The sequence below is a fragment of the Phacochoerus africanus genome, chromosome 14, assembly GCF_016906955.1.
Source record: "Phacochoerus africanus isolate WHEZ1 chromosome 14, ROS_Pafr_v1, whole genome shotgun sequence".
Classification (NCBI taxonomy): Eukaryota; Metazoa; Chordata; class Mammalia; order Artiodactyla; family Suidae; genus Phacochoerus; species Phacochoerus africanus.
In genome coordinates, this window is record NC_062557.1 from 51,263,313 (window position 1) to 51,284,063 (window position 20,751).

The window sequence follows — 20,751 nt, forward strand, 5'->3', positions numbered from 1 at the left end:
CAACGCAGCAGAGAACATCACACCTAATGGTGAGAAACCTGAAATTTTCCCACTAAGACAGGAACAAGGCAAAGATGTCCTCTTCCACGACTCCTTTGCAACACTGTAACGGAAATCTAAAGCAATAAGACCACAAGAGGAAATAAACAACACACCCTCTGGGAAGGAAGAAATAAAACTGTCCTTATATGTGGATGACATGGATTGCAGAAAATTATGTACATGAATTTATTTAAATTATAAATGTATTTAAATTACAAATAATGCTATTATTTATTAATTAATTTCGAAATTAATGTACAGAAGTCTGAAAGCATTGACTAAAACCACTCCTGGAACTAATAAGCTATTACTGTAGGGTTGCAGAATACAAGGTTCACATACCAAAGTCAATCACATTCCCATATACCTGCAACGAACAAATGAAAGTTGAAATAAAAAGCACAATACTGTTTACCTTAGCACTCCAAAATTAAATACGTGGGGGAGGCACGGTTTTAGAGGCATTAGCCTGCTGTGAGCCACCACCCCCACCCCACCCCCGTTTGCCTGGCAAAGCAATAAAGCTATCTTTTTCTCCTTCGGAAAAAATTCAATACTCAGGTATAAATCTAAAAATATATATACAAAATCTGTGTGAGGAAACTTAAATCCATACTATTGAAAGAAATGAAGGAAGAGCTAAGTCCTCAGAGAGAGTCCATGATCACGGATAGGAGGCCTCAGTACAGTAGAGACGTCAGTTCTTCTCCACCTGAGCTATAGATTCCATACGATCCCAATCAAAATCCTGGCAAATTATTTTATAAAGATTAACAAGCTGATTCTAAAGAGGCAAAGGTTCAGATTAGCCAATACAATACGGAAGGAGGAAAAAAAAAAGGGGGCTGACACTACCTGACCTCAAAGAGTCGTTACAAAGCTACAGTGATCAAGAGACAGGGGCACTGGTGAAACGACAGATCAATGGAATGGAGTGGATACCGTTCAGTGGAGAAATACAGTTTCTTCAACAATTTGCGGTGGAACAACTGGATAGCCACATGTTTAAAAAAAAAAAAAGATCTAGAATCTACAGACCTTACACTCTTTTTTATTTATTTATTTATTTATTTATTTATTTATTTGTCTTTTTGCCATTTCTTGGGCTGCTCCTGCGGCATATGGAGGTTCCCGGGCTAGGGGTGGAATCGGAGCTGTAGCTGCCAGCCTACGCCAGAGCCACAGCAACGCAGGATCCAAGCCGCGTCTGCAACCTACACCACAGCTCACGGCAACGCCGGAATCTTGACCCACTAAGCAAGGGCAGGGATCGAACCTGCAACCTCATGGTTCCTAGTCGGATTTGTTAACCACTGCGCCATGACGGGAACTCCAGACCTTACACTCTTAACAAAAATTAACTCAAAATGGATCACAGACCTAAGTATAAAATGCAATACTATAATATTTCTGGACGATGGTGGGAGAAAAATCTGGATGACCTTGGCTTTGGTGATGACTTTAAAGATATGACACTGAAAGCATGAGCCATGAAAGAAAGTACTGATTAGCTACACTTTACTAAATACAGATTTTCTGGAGTTCCGGTCCTGTCTCAGTGGCTAACGAATCCGACTAGGAACCACAAGGTTGCAGGTTTGATCTCTGGCCTCATTCAGTGAGTGGGTTAAGGATGAGGCGTTGCCATGAACCGTGGTATAGGTTGAAGACACGGCTCAGATGTGGCATTGCTGTGGCTGTGGCGTAGGCTGACGGCTACAGCTCCAATTAGACCCCTAGCCTGGAAAACTCCATATGCCATGGGTGGGGCCCTGGAAAAGACAAAAAAAAAAAAGAGAGAGAGAAGATTTTCTGCTCTGTGAAAGGTACTGTCAAGAGAACGAAAAGCCAAGGGACAGACTGTGAGAAAATATTTGCAAAAGAGATATGTGATAAAGGACTGTTAAAATATGCAAAGAACTCTTAAAACTTAACAATAAGACAACAAACCACTTGATTAAAAAAACAGGTCAAAGGAGTTCCTGCTGTGGAGGTGTGGGTTTGATCCCCAGCCTGGCACGGTGGGTTAAAGGATCCAGCGTTGCCACAGCTGTGACTCGGATTCAGTCCCTGGCCTGGGAACTTCCATAGGCCATGGTTGTAGCCATAAAATAAAATAATTTTTTTTTTAATTTTTAAAAATGGGTCAAAGAGCTTGGCAGACACCTCACCAAAGAAGTGACAAATAAGCATGTGAAAACATCATCCACACCATCTGTCATCGGGGAAATGCAAATTAAAGCAACAAACCACTAACACATCTGTTAAAACACCCCCAAAACAGACAACCCCAAATGCTGACAAGAACGTGGAGCGAAAGCAACTCTCATGCGTTGCTGACAGGAATGCAACACCGTGCTGCCACTTCAGAAGACATTTTGGCAATTTCTTAACAAAACTAAATTTACCCTTCCCATTGTCCGTCAGTCGTGTTCTTGCTATTTACCCAAAGGAGCTGAAGACCTATGTCCACACGAAAACGTGCATGCGGGTGTTTACGGCGACTTTATCAACCACTGCCAAAACGTGGACGCAACCAAGGTGTCCTTCAGTAGGTGAATGGATAAACTGTGGCACATCCAGACAGTGGAATATTATTATTTTGTCTTTTTAGGATCACATCCGAGGCACATGGAAGTTCCCAGGCTAGGGGTCTAATCGGAGCTGTAGCCACCTGCCTACACCACAGCCACAGCCACATGAGATCTGAGCCACCACAGCTTGTGGCAATACCAGATCCCTAACCCACTGAGCAAGGCCAGGGATTGAACATGTGTCCTCATGGATACTACTCGGCTTCATTAACCACTGAGCCATGACAGGAACTCCTACTGATTTTTTTTTTCCTTTTTTTGTGTGTGTGTCTTTTTGCCTTTTCTAGGGCCGCTCCCGTGGCATATGGAGGTTCCCAGGCTAGGGGTCGAGTCGGAGCTGTAGCCACCAGCCTACACCAGCAACTCGGGATCCAAGCCGTCTGCAACCTACACCACAGCTCACGGCAATGCTGGATCCTTAACCCACTGAGCGAGACCAGGGATCGAACCCACAACCTCATGGTTCCTAGTCGGATTCATTAGCCACTGAGCCACGACAGGAACTTCTTTTTTTGTCTTTTTATATGGAATATTACTTATTGCCAGAAAGAAATGAGCTATCAGCCATGAAAAGACACGAAGAAAACTTAAATGCATGTCACCAAGTGAAAGAAACCAATCTGAAAAGGCCGCATACTGTACAGTTCCAACTCTATGACATGCTGGAAAAGGCAAAATTGTGCAGACGATAAAAATATCAGGGGTTGCCAGGGGTTGAGGGAAGGGCGGGATGAACAGGCAGAGCTCAGAGGACTTTCAGGCGGTGAAAGCATTCGTGTGCGGCTAAACCACACTGACACCGTTCTGCCAGCTCCACCTTAGGCCCACAGTCCTACCCGCTCCCCTTTCTGTGTTGCTGAACTTTAGCCTGTTCACAGAGAATGCACCGAACCAGATAAGCCCCCTATCAGCGTTTACCCTTCCTTTCATCTGATAGGAACGCTGGAAGAATGCCCTTTGCTCCTGCAGATGGTGAACAGTCGTGACAACCCCTGGGGGAAGGAAAAAAACCCCAGATTCCAGTGGGTGCAGCCAAGCTTCTCACTTGGTGGTCAGATTCTATTTTTAGCTTTGACCTCTTTACATCTCCCTGTGCCGTAGGGGGTTGTCCATCTGCCTGAGACTTCCTTCCTGTATGTAAGTTTCCCACAATAAACTTCACGATTGCACTTTATGGAGTTGCCTACTTCAGTTTTTCTGTCTCGAAGTTCCTTCTCAGTTCGGAGAATATGATTCAACACTTCTGCCTCCCCTGTAACAGCTCCGGATAATACTATGGCGGATGCATGGTATACATTTTCCCACCCACGGGGAATGGACAACCCCAAGAGTGAGCCCTCAAGTACACTAGGGACTTTGGATGATGCTGCCGATGTGGCTTGTAGGTTCACCAGCTGGAACCGTCGTCCACGCTGGTGGAGGATGCTGATCATGCGGGAAGATGTGCGTGTGTGCGGACAGCAGTTATGTGGCTTATCTCTGTTTCTTCTCAACTTTGCTGTTAACCTATAACTGCCCCCCAAAATTCAAAAACTGTGATCTTCCCAACAATTCCCTCTAGTCTCTTCCTTTATTTTTCTCCACAGAACTCATCACCATCTGCCATACTATACCTTTCACTTATTTGTTTATTCATTTTTTTTCCTTCCATTAGAATATACATCGAGGCGTTCCCTGGTGGCCTAGAGTTTAAGTCTTCGATGTTGTCATTGCTGTGGCACAGCCTTGAAACCTGGCCTGGGAACTTCCACATACCGTGGGTACAACCAAATAAATAAATAAAAGAATGTTGGAGTTCCCGTCGTGGCGCAACAGAAACGAATCCAACTAGGAACCATGAGATGGCGGGTTCGATCCCCGGGCTCGCTCAGTGGGTTTAGGATCCAGCATCGCCGTGAGCTGTGGTGTAGGTTGCAGACGCGGCTCGGATCTGGCGTTGCTGTAGCGCTGGTGTAGGTCGGCAGCTGTGGCTCTGATTGGACCCCTGGCCTGGGAACCTCCATAGGCCATGGGTGTGGCCATAAAAAGCAAAAAATACAAATAAAAAATAAAAGAATGTTAATTGAGGGAAAGGATTTTTTTTTCTCTTACCGCTATGTATTTAGAGCCAAGAACAGGGCCTGGCACAGAACAAGTGTTCCACAAATAACTGCTGACTAAAAGTCCAGTTAGGATGCACCGAATCGACATAAGCTTGCGCTTCTGTCTTCAGTAACCGATCTTGCCTCACCCTGAAATGCAGACTCACAAATCCAGGCAAAGTGCTCCCCATGTAATTGTGGTCCCCAAGGGAGGTCTTACAGGTACCAATGAACAAAGCTGGTCACCTGTGGACTGACACCTGACACTTGACGCACTGCTTCAAGCAAGACGACCGGCACCACTTTCCAAGGGCATCTGCTTGCTCTGTGTCTCTGAGTCACATTTGGTAATTCTACCAATATTTTACACCCTCCACCAGCAAAAAGACTGTGACTCACTGAAGGCTCAGATAATGGTTAGTGTTTTTTAGCAATAAAGTATTTTTTTAATTAAGCTATGTACATTCTTTTGTTTAGACATAATGCTATTGCTCATTAAATAAACTACAGTGTAGTGCAAACACAACTTTTATACGCACGGGGAAACCAGAAAAATTGTGTGACCTACTTCATTGTGATATTTCTTTATCGCCATGTTCTGGAACCCACGATAGGGCCAAGGTGTGCTTATAAATACATACAACTATATATACATAAGAAAAAAAGGTCAGTGTGTACGTGTATACCTGTATATGCATGCACACATGCACACACACATGCACACACATTCTGCATTGATAAAAACTGCTGGTAGCGATGGTAATTGTCTCTGGGGAATAGAACTCGAGGTCCACTCTAGGAAGGAGACCTACTTTTCCTTATATATATCCGTTCAGATGCACATGAATTTTTTTTTTTTTTTTGCCACACCTGTGCCATATGGTAGTTCCTGGGCCAGGGATCGAATCCAAGCGGCAGAGACAATGCTGGATCCTTAACCCACTTTGCCACAGTGGGAACTCCTCACAGGAATTTTTTTTATGTTGTTTTCAGAGTAATTGTTTTAAAATCTCTATTTTGTCTCAAAAAAATAATAGAGATCATTCTCACGTCACCATTCTCTAACCCAATTATTGGTATCTATAAAGTAATGCTATAAAATAAAGGAAAGAAAAACCAGTGATGATGGGAATACTCAGCTATGGACACTTGGAATAACCCTTCTTTCCATGATATCGGTGAGATTCAGCTTTTTTTTTTTGCTTTTTAGGCCACACCTGCAGCATATGGAAGTCTCCAGGTGAGGGGCTGAATCAGAGCTGCAGCTGCCAGCCTACACCACAGCCACAGCAACTCGGGATCTGAGCCGCATCTTCGACCTACACCACGGTTCTCAGCAACACTAGATCCTTAACCCAATGAGTAAGGTCAGGGATCGAACCCGCATCCTCATGATTCCTAGTCAGGTTCATTAACTGCTGCGCCATGAAGGGAACGCCAGATTCAGTTTTCACTATCATCCATTTTCTACCCTTTCATCATTTCTCTCAGCATTTTTAGGTGGTTTGTATGTGCGTTAGTTTTTTAAAATCCATTTGACTTCTTATGGAAATTTCCAAACACATACCGAGGTCGAGAGAATAACGTAGCTCCGATACTCATCACCCTCATTCAACAACGATCAGCTCACAGTCAGTCCTGTTTCTTCTATAACCCCATCCTGGGTGGGGACACCTTCCTCCCTAACTAGATTTAGAGTTGGAATGTGCTTTTCTTGGGGCACAGGGTGGGGGAAGCTTTTATTTACTAGTGCTAACGAAATATACTTCACATGTCAATTTCATTCCTTAAAGTGTGCAATTCCATGGTTTTACAGAGTTGTGCGATCACCACCATAATCTAGCTTTAGAACATTTCTGTCGGCCCCAAAGGAAACTTTGTATGTACCCATTAGCAGTCACTCTCCACCCTATGCCTCACAGCAGCCCCAGGTATCCACTGGTCCACTTTGTCTCTAGAAATGTACCTGTTCTGAATATTTCATACAAATGGAACCAGAGAATCTGTTGGGATTGCTTCTTTCTTTCTTTCTTTCTTTCTTTTTTTTTTTTTAAGGGCTGCACCCATGGCATATGGAGGTTTCCAGGCTGGGTGTCGAATCAGAGCTACAGCTGCCTAGACCACAGCCACAGCGATGCCAGATCCAAGCCGCGTCTGCGACCTACACCAGAGCTCAAGGCAACGCCGGATCCTTAACCCACTGAGCAAGGCCAGCGATCGAACCCGCAACCTCATGGTTCCCAGTCGGATTCGTTTCCACTGCACCACGAGGGGAACTCCAGGATGGCTTCTTTACGTCTCTCATAAACTCAGCAACTCAACAATTTAGTCCAATGTCTAGAGCTCAATAAATCTAACCTCCAAACCTCAGGCTGTTTGTCTGTCTTCTTCCCATCTGCCCTCAGCATTCCAGCAACACAATGCTGCTTTCGGGGGTGCCCTGTCTCCATGGCTACTGTCCTGAACTCCCCCTCGGGCACAGGGGAGCACTCCAGGTGTTGCTGATGGCAAACTGTGGTGTTCTTTTCACGGAAACATAAAACCTGCCGAGGATGCGCAGTGAAGCTTTCCAAGTGCCTCGCCCCCTCCCCTGAGCCTTCCTTCCCCCCTTGCAAAGCTGTAGAGAAGCAGGAACAGACCCCCCCCCCACCTTGCAGTTCCTCTGATTGTCCAGCCCTCCATGGAAAATCTTATTATTTGTTTGTCAGAACGGAAACAAAATAAATGTCCTTAAAAGGAGACAAGCAGCTGCAGAGGAGGATGAGGCTCGCCCACGCAGCCTCCTCCCGACCCCAATCCATGTACCGAGCAAAGCACCAGCAGACGAGCTCAGCCTGTGCCCGGAGAGCACCCCAAAGAAGGGTGTCTGCAGTCTGTCCCCTCCCTGAAAGAAGGCACAGCTGGGAAAAGCTCCCTTTCCCTGCAGGCCTCCCTCTGGTGCCACATGCAGGTGCTGTGAAAAGGAAACAGTACTGTGACACAGGAAAAGCTTCTGAAACAAGAGTTACTTGGGACACAGGGCGGCGAAACAGGCCGAGGGCCAGCAGCTCTCGGCTGCGCTGGGCTCAGCAGAGCACCACAATCAGAGCCACAGGTTTCTTTCCCCTTTCACTCCGCTACCTACCACATCTCACCTGTCTCCCTGTAACATCTCAACCACTTTCACCTGATGATCAGCCTCACCCGATGGAATTTAAAAACCTATACACCAAAGACCTTCGGTGTAGATAGAAGTGCTTAGGAAAGGCAAGCCCGGAGCGAGTCACTAGCCGTGGTTTTCCAAAAAGACAAACAAGTAAGGAAATATTTACATACAGGGGCCGTAAAACATAAGTTCAATCTTCACGTATTCTGTATCTGCTCCTCCCAAAACTGGGCCTCAGGGTCTTTCGGGTTTTCTAAAAGTCTCGAAGCGCTTTTCTCACTGATATTAGCAGGCTGTTTTCATAATTCTAAGAATCGTTTGTCTGTAACCTCCAGCCCGTGACTGTTGCAGAAACCTACATTGGTTTGAGAGTTTGGTACAGAAAACTGTCTTCAACATAGAGAAACAGAATTGTGGTTGCCAAGGGGAGGCGGGTGGAGGTGGAAGAGAGACGCTGTGGGAGGCTGGGGTTAGCAGATGCAAACTGCTATATGTGGGTAAACAAGGTTGCTCAGTATAGCACAGGGAACTCTATGCAATGTCCTGTGATGAACTTAATGGAAAAGAGAATAAAAAGAATGCGTGTATAACCGAATCGCTTTGCTGTGCGGACAAAATTAACACAACACTGCACATCAACTGTACCTGAACAAAAAGAAAAAACTCTTTGTTCACTTAAATTGGAAACCATTAATCATCACAGTACGTTGACTTTACTCAAGGCCCTGATCATTATTAACCCTCTGTGATATCACTGCTTTCGCTCCAATAATTCCACCTACAGAGAAACCTCTGTCGGCTCCCAGGAACCTACCTAGAGACATTCCTTCTTGTAAAAACCAATCAGGGGCAAATTAACAACTAAATCTCTGTGATAACGTGGAAAGCACAATGCAGAATCTTCCTTTTCCAAACTCATCTGCACACCCAAACCAGGGAATCTGTGCAAATATCTAGGACAATAGAAAGCTCTCTGGGAGGAGTTTACGACGCACCCGTGGTTTGGTCACAGCAGATGTGGGGATGGGGGAAGGAGCCACTAAGTCAGGGAGAGAAAAATTCATATTACGTGTTAGTGTTTGGATACTGGTGACAGCATCCTGCCCCGACCCTTTCTGAAGAAGTGGACTCGTCGTTAACGCCGACAGTGTGCCAGGCTAAGTGCTCACTGACTCCTCAACATAACCTTGGGAAGTAGGTACTATTATTCCCATTTACTGTTGGGGAAACTGATGCACAGAAAGCTTAAGGAACTTGCTCAGAGTCCCACCGGCTCAGAGTCCATGTCATCGGCCATGACCCTTTACTGAATAAAAGGGAAGCTTTCAGTCAACAAATATTGTGCATCTACCATAAATGAGGTAATAAGGGAGTGCCACAAATAAATATGACCTTTGGGAGTTCCCTGATGGCTCAGCAGGTTAAGGCTCTGGTGTTGACACGCTGTGGCAGGGGTCATTGCTATGGTGTGGGTTCCCTGGCCCAGGGAAATTCCATATGCCATGGGTGAGGCCAAAAAAATGAACTTTGGTCTCAAGGAGGGGAAAGTTAACGGGCATAGTTTAGTAGGAGGAATAAGAGAAGCACATACGTAAACAGTGAAGCAGAACAAGACTAAGTTTCCTAAGAAGGTATAAGCATTTTCCTGTGCGTTCAGAGCAAAGACGAGATACCCCCACATCTGGTTTGGAAGATGAAGGCTTCACTCAGGAGATGGGATCTGAGCTGGATGGCAAAGGAGAGCAGTGTTTTGACCAGGAGATAGTTGCGGAAGGACAGACATGGTTCTAGGCCAGGCGGGGAAAAGACATAACGTGTCAGGGAGTCTCGTTTGGCCTGTGGGTCCTCCTGCAGGCCCACGTGGATCAGAGGAGCGAGGCAGGACCAGGACCAGGGCTCCTGACGCGCGTCCTGGCCCCTTCCACCACTCTTCACCGCCTTGTCAATCACAACATCCACTAGTTGGGAGTTCCCTTTGTGGCTCAGTGGTTAACGAATCTGACTAGGAACCACGAGGTTGCGGGTTCCATCCCTGGCCTTGATCAGTGAGTTAAGGATCCAATGTTGCCGTGAGCAGTGGTATAGGTCGCAGACGCGGCTTGGATCCCGCGTTGCTGTGACTCTGGCGTAGGCCGGTGGCTACAGCGCCGACTGGACCCCTAGCCTGGTAACCTCCCTATGTCGTGGCAACAGCTCAAGAAACGGCAAAAAGACCAAAAAAAAAAAAAAAATCCACTTGTTAATGACTCCGGCTTCTGCGGTTCATAGAACCTGCCTGGGCCTCAAGGCCTTTGGTTTGGAAGGAAGCAACTCCTTCCCGGGCCCCTCCCTTCGGCTGGAGGTGGACTTCCAGCTCTGGCCCGTTGCCAAGAAACCGAGAGTAACCTGATGCTACCCTTATGCTGCCCTTGTAGTATCTGCCACACCTGCCTTGATAGAATCCTTTTATAAGCCTCATGATGGCTTCTCCCTCCTGCTCGTCTTTGTCAGAGGAGACTCTGGGCCTGACTCCAAGAGGAATAGCTTCAGGCCCTAACCTCAGAGTCCAGAGCCAAGGGGAGATGACCAACACAAATGCATAACCGCATTATCACATGGTCCATGCGGTGACGGAGAGGTGCCCAGGGCAGGCTGGAAAAGAAAAGCGTCCCCCACCCAGACTGAGGGTCTCAAGGTCTCCTGAGACAACAGTAGCTGAGCTGAGACTCAGGGGTGACAGGAGGCAGCCGGGTGAAGGGGCTGTGAGGTGCGGAGGACCTTCCAGGAAAGACACAGGAGCACAAAACAATGTGGTGGGAGGCAGAGCGCACCAGAGAGAAGGCAGGAGAGGAAGATAGAGGTATTTAATACGGCTTCGTGTCATCCAAAACACACAGCGAAATAACTTCTAGGCAGTAGATTTCTATAGTTAAAAAAATAAATAAATACACAATAAGATGATGGGTTAAACGGTCTCTAAAGGTCCTCGTAGTCCCCAAAGTCCCTACAGTCCTGCTGCTCTAGTCCTACGTGAGATTTGAGTTCCAAAGATTGCGAGTTTCTTTTTTTTTTTGGCTTTCTAGAGCCACAGCCATTGCATATGGAAGTTCCCAGGCTGGGGTCAAATAGGAGCTATAGCCACCAGCCCACGCCACAGCCACAGCCACGCCAGATCCGAGCCGAGTCTGCAACCTATACCACAGCTCACAGCAACACCAGATCCTTAACCCACGGAGCAAGGCCAGGGATTGAACCTGTGTCCTCATGGATACTAGTCAGATTTATTTCCACTGAGCCATGACAGGAACTCCAAGACTGCAAGTTTCTAATGGGAAATATCAAACCTCATCTCTGGACTTATTATCCAGAGAAGTACTTATTTGGGGTGGGGGAATGATATTAAACCCACCTGAAAGGTAAGTTATATTGTTTGCTGGATTTGCTCTGCCCCTGGGTGAGGTGTCAAAACTGGACCCTGCGGTAGAGGCAACCCCATGGAGGGGTAACAAGTGTGGCCCGGGAGTTCCTGTCATGGCACAGCAGAAACAAATCTGTCTGGTATCCATGAGGACACAGGTTCGATCCCTGGCTCAGTGTGGCATAGGCCAGCGGCTATAGCTCCAATTGGACCCCTAGCCTGGGAACCTCCATGTGCCGAGGGTGCAGGCCTAAAAAGACAAAAAAAAAAAAGGTGTGACCCTTTACAGCCACCTGGTTGAAGCAGGGGAATAAAGGTGAGCAAGAGAAGGTCAGGCCAGAGCTCTTGCTGTGGGACAGTGGGTCAAGGATCCAGCATTGCTGCAACTGTGGCACAGGTTGCAGCTGTGGCTCAGATTTGATCCCCGGCCAGGGATCTTCATATGCCATGGGTGTGGCCATTTAAAAAAAAAAAAAAAAGATAAGGATCAGGCTGATTTGGGCTTATCTCCTCTGAGGTCTGAGGCCAGTGCTGCTGAGACAAGAGGCAATGCTGCCGACGACGGAGCAGAGGGCAAATTGCAGGAAGGTGGCAGTGCTCACCCGCCATCACTTTGTTAGGCGACACACGTGGGAGAAGTCACTGAAATCAGCATGAAGTGTTTACCCCACGAACTGAGGGTCTTCACGGTGCCAACCCCAAGGGCAGTATTCACAAGGCTGCAAGGCTTTGTGTCACCCTCGCTACCCTCCCACAACACTAGGATGTTAAATGCCTCCAGAATAAAAACCCCAGCAATTGCCTAGGGTTCTAGGTACATTGTGGCTAATAGGTAAGGCAATTAGGGGAAGGAGGAGACAAAGGAGGGGATCAAGAATCCTTACTGTTGCCCCTCCCGCCCACCTGGACTGGATATTATGAGGGGCCATTAGGACACATCATCTTGGAGTTCCCGTCCTGGCGCAGCGGGAACAAATCTGACTAGTATCCACGAGGACACAGGTTCAATCCCTGGCCTCGCTCAGTGGGTTAAGGATCTGGCGCTGCCATGAGCTGTTGCGTAGGTCGCAGACACAGCTTGGATCCTGTGTTGCTATGGCTGTGGTGTAGGCCGGCAGCTGTAGCTCCAATTCAAGCCCTAGCCTGGGAACCTCCATATGTCGTGGGTGCAGCCCTAAAAAGACAAAAAAACAAAAAGGAAGCATCTTTCTTGGCTGCAGAATGAGAACAGCCTTAGCCAGCCCACACCCAAACTCACCGACTCCCCATTTAGGAAGCGCTTGCCCCCAGGGTGCTGTGTTCTGGGGCACACAGTGGGTGCCACAGGGTTAGGCAGGAACTGTTTAAGGCACCGGTGAGTCCATCCCCCAAGAGCCACAGGGGTTCTCCAGGCGAGATGGGTATGTCAGACCCCTGGTCCTTTGGCTCGTCCCCCAGGGCCAGCACTCCTGTGCCTTGTCCCCCAGCTTCTGCTCTTCTGTGAAAAATCTACAGCCAAACCCAAAGTGTGAGGCACTTCTCGCTGAGACCTGGGGTGACCTTGCTTCCCATGCACCGCTGCCGTCTCACCCAGCAGGGAACCAGCGAAACCGAGGGGACGCGTCAGAAATTCCCACCTGCTGCGTAAGTCAAGCACTGTGACCTACCTTCACGGGCCAGGCTCGCTTTAACTGTTTTCGACAAAAACGTGCAGGTCTCCTATGCTTCGTGGAGCCTCAACAAGACGTTTGCCCCCGTCCTTGTCCAGACACTTGGAGGCAGGTGTGTCCTGTTTGAGCCGGAACCGGTGAAGACTGGTTGAGACCCCCTGACCCTGCGTCCGCGCATGCGCGGGCGGCCGCTCAGGTTCCTTAGTTCGCTCAGGTTCCTAGTTGGGTTGTTTCCACTGCACCACAACGGGAACTCCACAGGCATGACATTTTCATAAATAAGTAAATAAAAATACCTGGTCACAGTCTACTCCCCAGCCCTCTTCTTGTGGGTCTTGCCTCTCTCGCTGTAGCCTCTCTAGCATCTGCCTCTCTTCGCTTACAGAATTCTATTTCTAAGACACAATGGTTGCTTCACTCTCAAACGCATTCCCAGAGAAGCACCTGCGCTTTATTTTCCTTCCCCTTCTCGGCAAGGCCCCTCTCCCATAGGGGACTTTGTCTATACATTATTGTGATTCTTCTTCTCTTTCTTCTTCGTCATTTAAAAAACATATAAACCGGAGTTCCCGTCGTGGCTCAGTGGTTAATGAATCCGATTAGGAAGCATGAGGTTGCGGGTTCGATCCCTGGCCTTGCTCAGTGGGTTCAGGATCCGGCGTTGCTGTGAGCTCTGGTGCAGGTTGCAGACGTGGTTCAGATCCCGCATTGCTGTGGCTCTGGGGTAGGCTGGGCGGCTACAGCTCCAATTCGACCCCTAGCCTGGGAACCTCCATATGCCGCGGGAGCAGCCCTAGAAATGGCAAAAATAAAATAAATAAAAAATAAAAAACATATAAACCATCCTTAGCTCTCAGGCCATAGAAAAAAAGGTAGCAGGCCATTGTAACCCCTGAGATGCACAAGAAATGAGAAGAAATACAATATTTTGCCTTTCAAAATATTGAGGAAAATAAAATGGGGTGAAATACACTAGAGAGTGTGGGCATCTCCGCCCATCACGCTGGGGAAGTTAAGAAAGGTTCTCTGAGAAGACATTCCAGTTGAGGCATAAATAATATGCAAGGATGGGGAAGGAAAATGCTCAGGTTCTCGGAGAAAAAGTCAGAAAGGTGGGTGAGGACCAGATCCTGTGCACCTGCTGAGCCATGGTAACGAAAGCGGCTCTCAATCTAGGTGTCCTGCGAACCAGAGACTTGAAAGAAGAGAGAGGCTGTGAGGTTGGACTCCTCGCAGCCTTCTTCTTTATTTCTTAGAAGATTTTCATGTGCTTCTGAGGCACAACCCCACTGAGAACTCTATCTTACAGCATCCTAATCATTCCCCCTCTAAGGTCTGACTCTGGATCTTCTGTCTAGAATCTTCTTCTTCTTTTTTTTTTTTTTTTCCTCCTTGGCCATGCCCATGGTATGCAGAAGTTCCTGGGCCGGGAATGGAACCTGAGCCATGGCAGTGACCCAAAACTGCAGCAGTGACAACACTGGATCCTTAACCGGATGAACCACAGAGAAACTGCTGTCTAGAATCTTTTCAGAAGGATATTTCCAAAGGCCTTTCCCCTACCACATAGCCTGCAGTGAGAGCTTCTAACTGGATCCTGGTCTCGCAATCCCATATCCTGCCCCTTTCATGATTGAAGAATGAATTAAGACTTTCCAATCACCCTGAAAGCAAGCTGAGTGGTCCCTCCAGCACAGGAGTGACAGGCACCCTGGTTCTGCATAAACTTGAACAGGAGCTAATTCAAGTATGGATTCCTTGGAACTTAATAAGGATAGAGAAGAATCCATCTGACTTTTTACCATATTTATTAAATGTATTTAGTTGCTCTCCAGTATAAATCCTGCCATCTACCAAAAGTTATGATATAGCCAAAAGCTATTCATTATGGGTTTACTGACTCTCTCCTTGGTATGAATTATCCAAGATCTAATAATGATCTGAGAACTCAAGCTTTGATTAAATTTGTAGAGCTTTTTTCCTCCAGGATGAATTCTTTGAGAATTTCTTTTAAAGCCTGAATCACGGAGTTCCTGTCATGGCGCAGTGGTTAACGAATCCGACTAGGAACCATGAGGTTGCAGGTTCGGTCCCTGCCCTTGCTCCGTGGGTTAAGGATCTGGTGTTGCCGTGAGCTGTGGTGTAGGTTGCAGACGCGGCTCAGATCCTGCGTTGCTGTGGCTCTGTCATAGGCTGGTGGCTACAGCTCCGATTAGACCCCTAGCCTGGGAACCTCCATATACCACAGGAGCAGCCCAAGAAATAGCAAAAAGACAAAAAAAAAAAAGGGAGTTCCCGTCGTGGCGCAGTGGTTAACGAATCCGACTAGGAACCATGAGGTTGCGGGTTCGGTCCCTGCCCTTGCTCAGTGGGTTAACAATCCGGCATTGCCATGAGCTGTGGTGTAGGTTGCAGACGCGGCTCGGATCCTGCGTTGCTGTGGCTCTGTCATAGGCTGGTGGCTACAGCTCCGATTCAACCCCTAGCCTGGGAACCTCCATATGCCGCGGGAGCGGCCCAAGAAATAGCAACAACAACAAAAGACAAAAAAAAAAAAAAAAAAAAAAAACGTAAAGCCTGAACCACATTTGGCTATCATGATACAACAGAAACAGTGCCTGCCTGGAAATCTGAGATCTGCCCTCTGGTCCCTGTCCCATCCTACTGGATACTAAGCAACTTACTTGACATTTCTGGGCCTCATTTTCCTCGTGAGTATTAAAATTCTGATCGTGGTTACAATTTTGCATACAATTAATGTGCACTATTTTGTGACTTAAAAGTCAAAAAGAAGGAGTTCCCTAGTGGCACAGCTGGTTAAGGATCCAGTGTTGTCACTGCTGTGGCTCAGGTTCAATCCCTGGCCAGGGAATTTTGGCATGCTGCAGGTGCAGCCAAAAACAAAAAGCCAAAACAAAACAAAACAAAAAAAAAACAACCAAACAAAAAAGTCAAATAAAAACCTTATAAGAAAAAGATAAAATCAGAGGATTGAGCTAAATAATTTTCCTCACATACATTCTCTAATACATAGTTCAATTCAAATACAAATTGTAATGTTTTTTACCAAATCCACAGCTTCTCTCTTCTGTGGGTTTTCCTTTCTAAAATCTTTCTTTAAGTTCCCTTTGTGGCACAGTGGAAATGAATCCAACTAGTATCCGTGAGGATGGGTGTTCGATCCCTGGCCTCATTCAGTGGGTTAAGGATCTGGCATGGCTGTGAACTGTGGTGTAGGTTACAGACACAGTTGGGATCCCAAGCTGCTGTGGTTCTGGTGTAGGCCTGAAGCTGTAGCTCCAATTCAGATCCTCGCCTGGGAACTTCCATATGCCATGGTGCCAGCCTAAAGAGCAAAAAATAAATAAATAAATAAATAAAACTCAACAATAAAATAAAATCTTTCTTAATAAGGTGCCTCTCTGGCTTTTGCTATGGGATTTTCCCTTAAGACACTAACATGCACGCATTTGCGTATTTTTTGTTCCCTCTGCAGCCCCACACAACCTAACAGGCTAAGCACATAGGTTCAATACATACTTGAATAAATATTTTAGGATACATTTTCGGGAGACAGCAAGGGATACTTTGGGGTGAGGAGAGGTGGATTCTTTCCATTTTTTTCCCTCTACTTTTCTGTATTTGCAAATTTTGAAACAAAGCAAACCCCAATCCAAAACCTCCTCCAGTAGGGGGTCATCGGGCCCCCTAAGGTGAGTCCACTTCCCTCGCACCATCGCTAACGCAGTAGGTGCTCAGTCAATGTCCCTTCTCTTCCCTTTCTTTGGAATTCCTGATCATCCACGACAGGGAAGGAAGAAATACTAACTCTGAAGAGGGAGAGGGTGCCCCTTCTCGAAAACGAAGATGAAAGCTGGTCTCAGAGGAAGAAATGCCTGCAGGACCCCCAGCCCTACAAGGCCACGCCGGGGCCGCCCTCCGGGGGCTCGGAGCCCCCAGCTCCCCGCCCGCAGGAAAGGGACGCCCCAGCCCAGCGCCGCGTCACGGCCAGCCTTCTGCGCGTGCGCACCCCGCCCCTGAGCGGCTGGGAAGCGCGAGGCCACGTTCTCCCAAGGCTCTGTGAACCCGCAAGGGAAAGCGGCCCGTGAGGGGAGGTGCGCCCTTCCTCCCCCTGGCGGACAGCAGTGAAACAACAAGGCGGTTTGCTGGAGTGGTTTTTGGTGGAGAGCAGCCAGCGCATCTTGGAGGGTTGAGAAGACCTTTGACATTTTTGGTACCCGACCTCATTTTGCAGCAACTCCCTTCCTTCCCCGGGCTTCACTTCCAGTTCAGAACAAGGGAAAAGGGAAGGCACCAGCCTTGAGCTCCTAATATGTCTAGGCCCTTTGCATGTATTAGCTCATTAAATCTTCTCATTGGATTATTTAGTCCTATTTACAGAGAAGGAAAAGGGTCCAGGAGTGGGGTCTCTTACCCAGAGTGACACAACTAATTAGTGATGAGTCTGTAACCCATGTGTGCATGCTCCAGAGGCTGACTGCAGCCCTAACCTGGAGGGGATGGGGCCTCAGGCTTGGAGAAATAAGAGCTGCTTCTCCTCTTGAGCTGAGGAGGCTCTGCAAGAACACGCAGGACCACTTCCAGGATCATTTTAAAAGAAGCTTGCCTCATGGCAAGACCTTCCCGGGTATCTGAACCCACAGTCCTTCTCCAGGTTCAGGGGTGAGGGGAGCACAAAGGACCTGGAGGAGTGGAGGTGGACATGTGCACTGATGAGGCCATCAGGGACGCGGCAGGTTCATGTCGGCTCCCGCAACTGTGGGATTGTTTAGGGATGAGAGAAGCTGTTTCTGCAACACCCATCTGGTGACCAGACCTTTAGGAGAGACATACTATCCAGATGATGCCACAGTCTTCTCTTGCCTTTCAAGAGACACAGAAGTGGGTGGGAGGAATGAGAATGTGTATAAGGAGGCAGAGGCTGCTGGCGTGAATTTCCAAGGAAACCAAGGGTGAAACTATAGAAACGTCCAAAACGAGTGAGCTAGAAAGCTGGCCCGTGGTCTGGGTGACTTTTGCCCATGATCCTGGAGGAGGCTCACAAATAGTGAGCCTCTCATTTTCCCAGGACAGCTTTGGAAGACCAGAAATGAGAGGCAGACTCATGTGAGAAGGCACTGTGATTTCTAGAAGCAAAGATGACACCCGATGTCCTAGAGGCATGAAACAGTCTAGGCTTCAGTCAAACTGACCTGGGTTGGAATTCTAACTATGCCTCTTAGGAACTGTGACATTGGGCAGCTCATTAATCTATTCAAACCTCAGTCTTCCCATCTGAAAAATGGAGACAAAAAGTGACTTTACAGAGCTGTGGGGGTTTTTTTTGGGGGGGCGGTGCCTAGAGCATACAAAGTTCCCAGACCAGGATTTGAACCTGAACCACAGCAGTAACCTGAGCCACAGCAGTGACAATGCTAAATCCTTAACTGCTAGGCCACCATGGAACTCTGACAGGGCTATTTTAAGGATGATATGCATAAGGAATGCCAGCATGTGTAGCACACATAAGAGATTAGTGGGCACTTGTCTGAATAAAATCTGAAATCCATCACATTTTTAAATTTAATTTTATTTTATTTGTCTTTTTTTGCTATTTCTTGGGCCGCTCCCGTGGCATATGGAGGTTCCCAGGCTAGGGGTCTAATCGGAGCTGTAGCCACCGGCCTACGCCAGAGCCACAGCAACTCGGGATCCGAGCCGCGTCTGCAACCTACACCACAGCTCACAGCAATGCCGGATCGTTAACCCACTGAGCAAGGGCAGGGATCGAACCCACAACCTCATGGTTCCTAGTCGGATTCGTTAACCACTGCGCCACGATGGGAACTCCCCATCACTTTTTTTTTTTTTTGGCTGTGCTCGAGGCATACAGAAGTTCCCAGGCTGGAGTTTCTGCTGTGGTGTAGTGGGTTAAGGATCCCTTGCTGCTGCAGCTGGTGACACCTCCAGCTTGGATTTGATCCCTGGCCTGAGAACTTCCATATGCCACGGGTATGGCCAAAAGAGATAGAAAAAAAGAAGTTTCTGGGCTAAGGATTGAACCTGCACCACAGCAATGACAACACTGGATCCTTAACCTGCTGAACCATCAGGGAACTCCTATCACATTTTAAAAGACTGATTTGGAAAAGAGAAGTGTATAAAAATGGTAGCTAACATATTTGTATAAGTTAATCTGAAAGGGGAATTTGTATTTTATTTCATTTCATTTCCACACCTGGGGCATATGGAAGTTCCCAGGCTAGGGGGTGAATTGGCTGCAGCTGCTGGCCTACACTACACCACAGACACAGCAATGCCAGATTCAAGCCTCGTCTTCGACCTACACCACAGCTCACAGCAACGCCCGATCCTTAACCCACTGAAAGAGGCCAGGGATCGAACCCACGTAGCCATGGATACTAGTTGGGTTCCTTTCCACTGAGCCACAACGGAAACTCCCCAACTGTATTTTAAATTAGTGAGCTATCTTCCCCATCTCAACTCCCACAAAGTGCCTGTACCACTCGGCTTGCTGTGACCTGCAGAGAACTTTGTATTCTATCATTTTCTTGCTCACATTTAATTTCCCTGACCAGATTACAAACTCCTCAAATAAACAGTCAACAAACCATCCATTACACGTTCCAGGTCTTAGGGCACGGTCAACAGATCCCTGAAGTCAAAGCTGCATAAATAAAGGTAGCCGGCGTCAGGGTGCAGAAACCAAGAGTAAACATAGTTGGAGCCTTGCCCAGCACAGCGGTTTGGCTGCAGTTGGGATAATGCCTATGGTTCTGGCTGTCACTCAAGATTGACACCAGGAAGCTGTGGGCAAGCAGCTCAAATTTTAAAATGGGTGGAAGAAAAACGATGTTTATATGTACGTGTGACTGTACAGCAGAACATTGACAGAACACTGTAAACCAACTATAATGGACAAAAATAAACATCATTTAAAAAGTAAAAATAAAAACATAAAATGGGTTCCTGAGAACAGGGTGAAGACATGGGGACTCCGGAGTTTGGCCTGCTGCAGGCAAAGCCGGGATGCAAGTTAACCTGCAGAACATGTACGGCGTGGCTCTGCGGTGGACGTGCTCCTCTGAGCGTTAAAACAAGCAAGGGCAGCATTTTCTTTTTCTGGTTGCATCCTCAGCAAGCACGTGCAAGTTCCCAGGCCAGGGAGCAAACCTGCACCACAGCACTGACAACGCCAGAACCTTAACCCGCTGAGCCACCAAGGAACTCCAGGCAGCATCCTTCTACAAACCAATCTTAAGACAAAACACTACTTACAAATGCGCCCAACCAAAAGGCAGGAAACACAAATAGGATGAAAAGAAGGATGTGGGTGCAGCAAGCTCAACCAACAAGTTCATTGCTAAGTTCATTGTTAGATGTGCCCAAGACAGAACAGAACCCTGGGGAGGCTGGGGCTGCTTGGGAGATTTTTCAAAGAGCTGGGTGATTCAGTGAGGCGGGACCCCTCCTGCTCCCCAAACCTCTCCATCTCCTGTTGGGGGTGACCAGGAGGGGGTTGGCAGGCTGGGACTCCCTCTTCCGCTCCTCCTCCCTCCCTCCCTCGCCTCTAGCCAGGACAAGGACAGCTGTGTCGGGGGCAGAGATAGAGACACGGGGAAAGCAAACACGAAAGGGATGTAAGGAACAGGGTACGCACGCCAGAGACATGATGGTGAACACGCCATAAACGCGACGGCGGCGCTCTCCTCCCTAATCGGGGTGCTGGCCGCGTGGGCGGGGAGCGCCCCCGGTGGAAGCGCACTGGGCCTTTGGGATGAAAGGATGAAAACCAAACCAAACCAACCAGCCACGCGCTCCC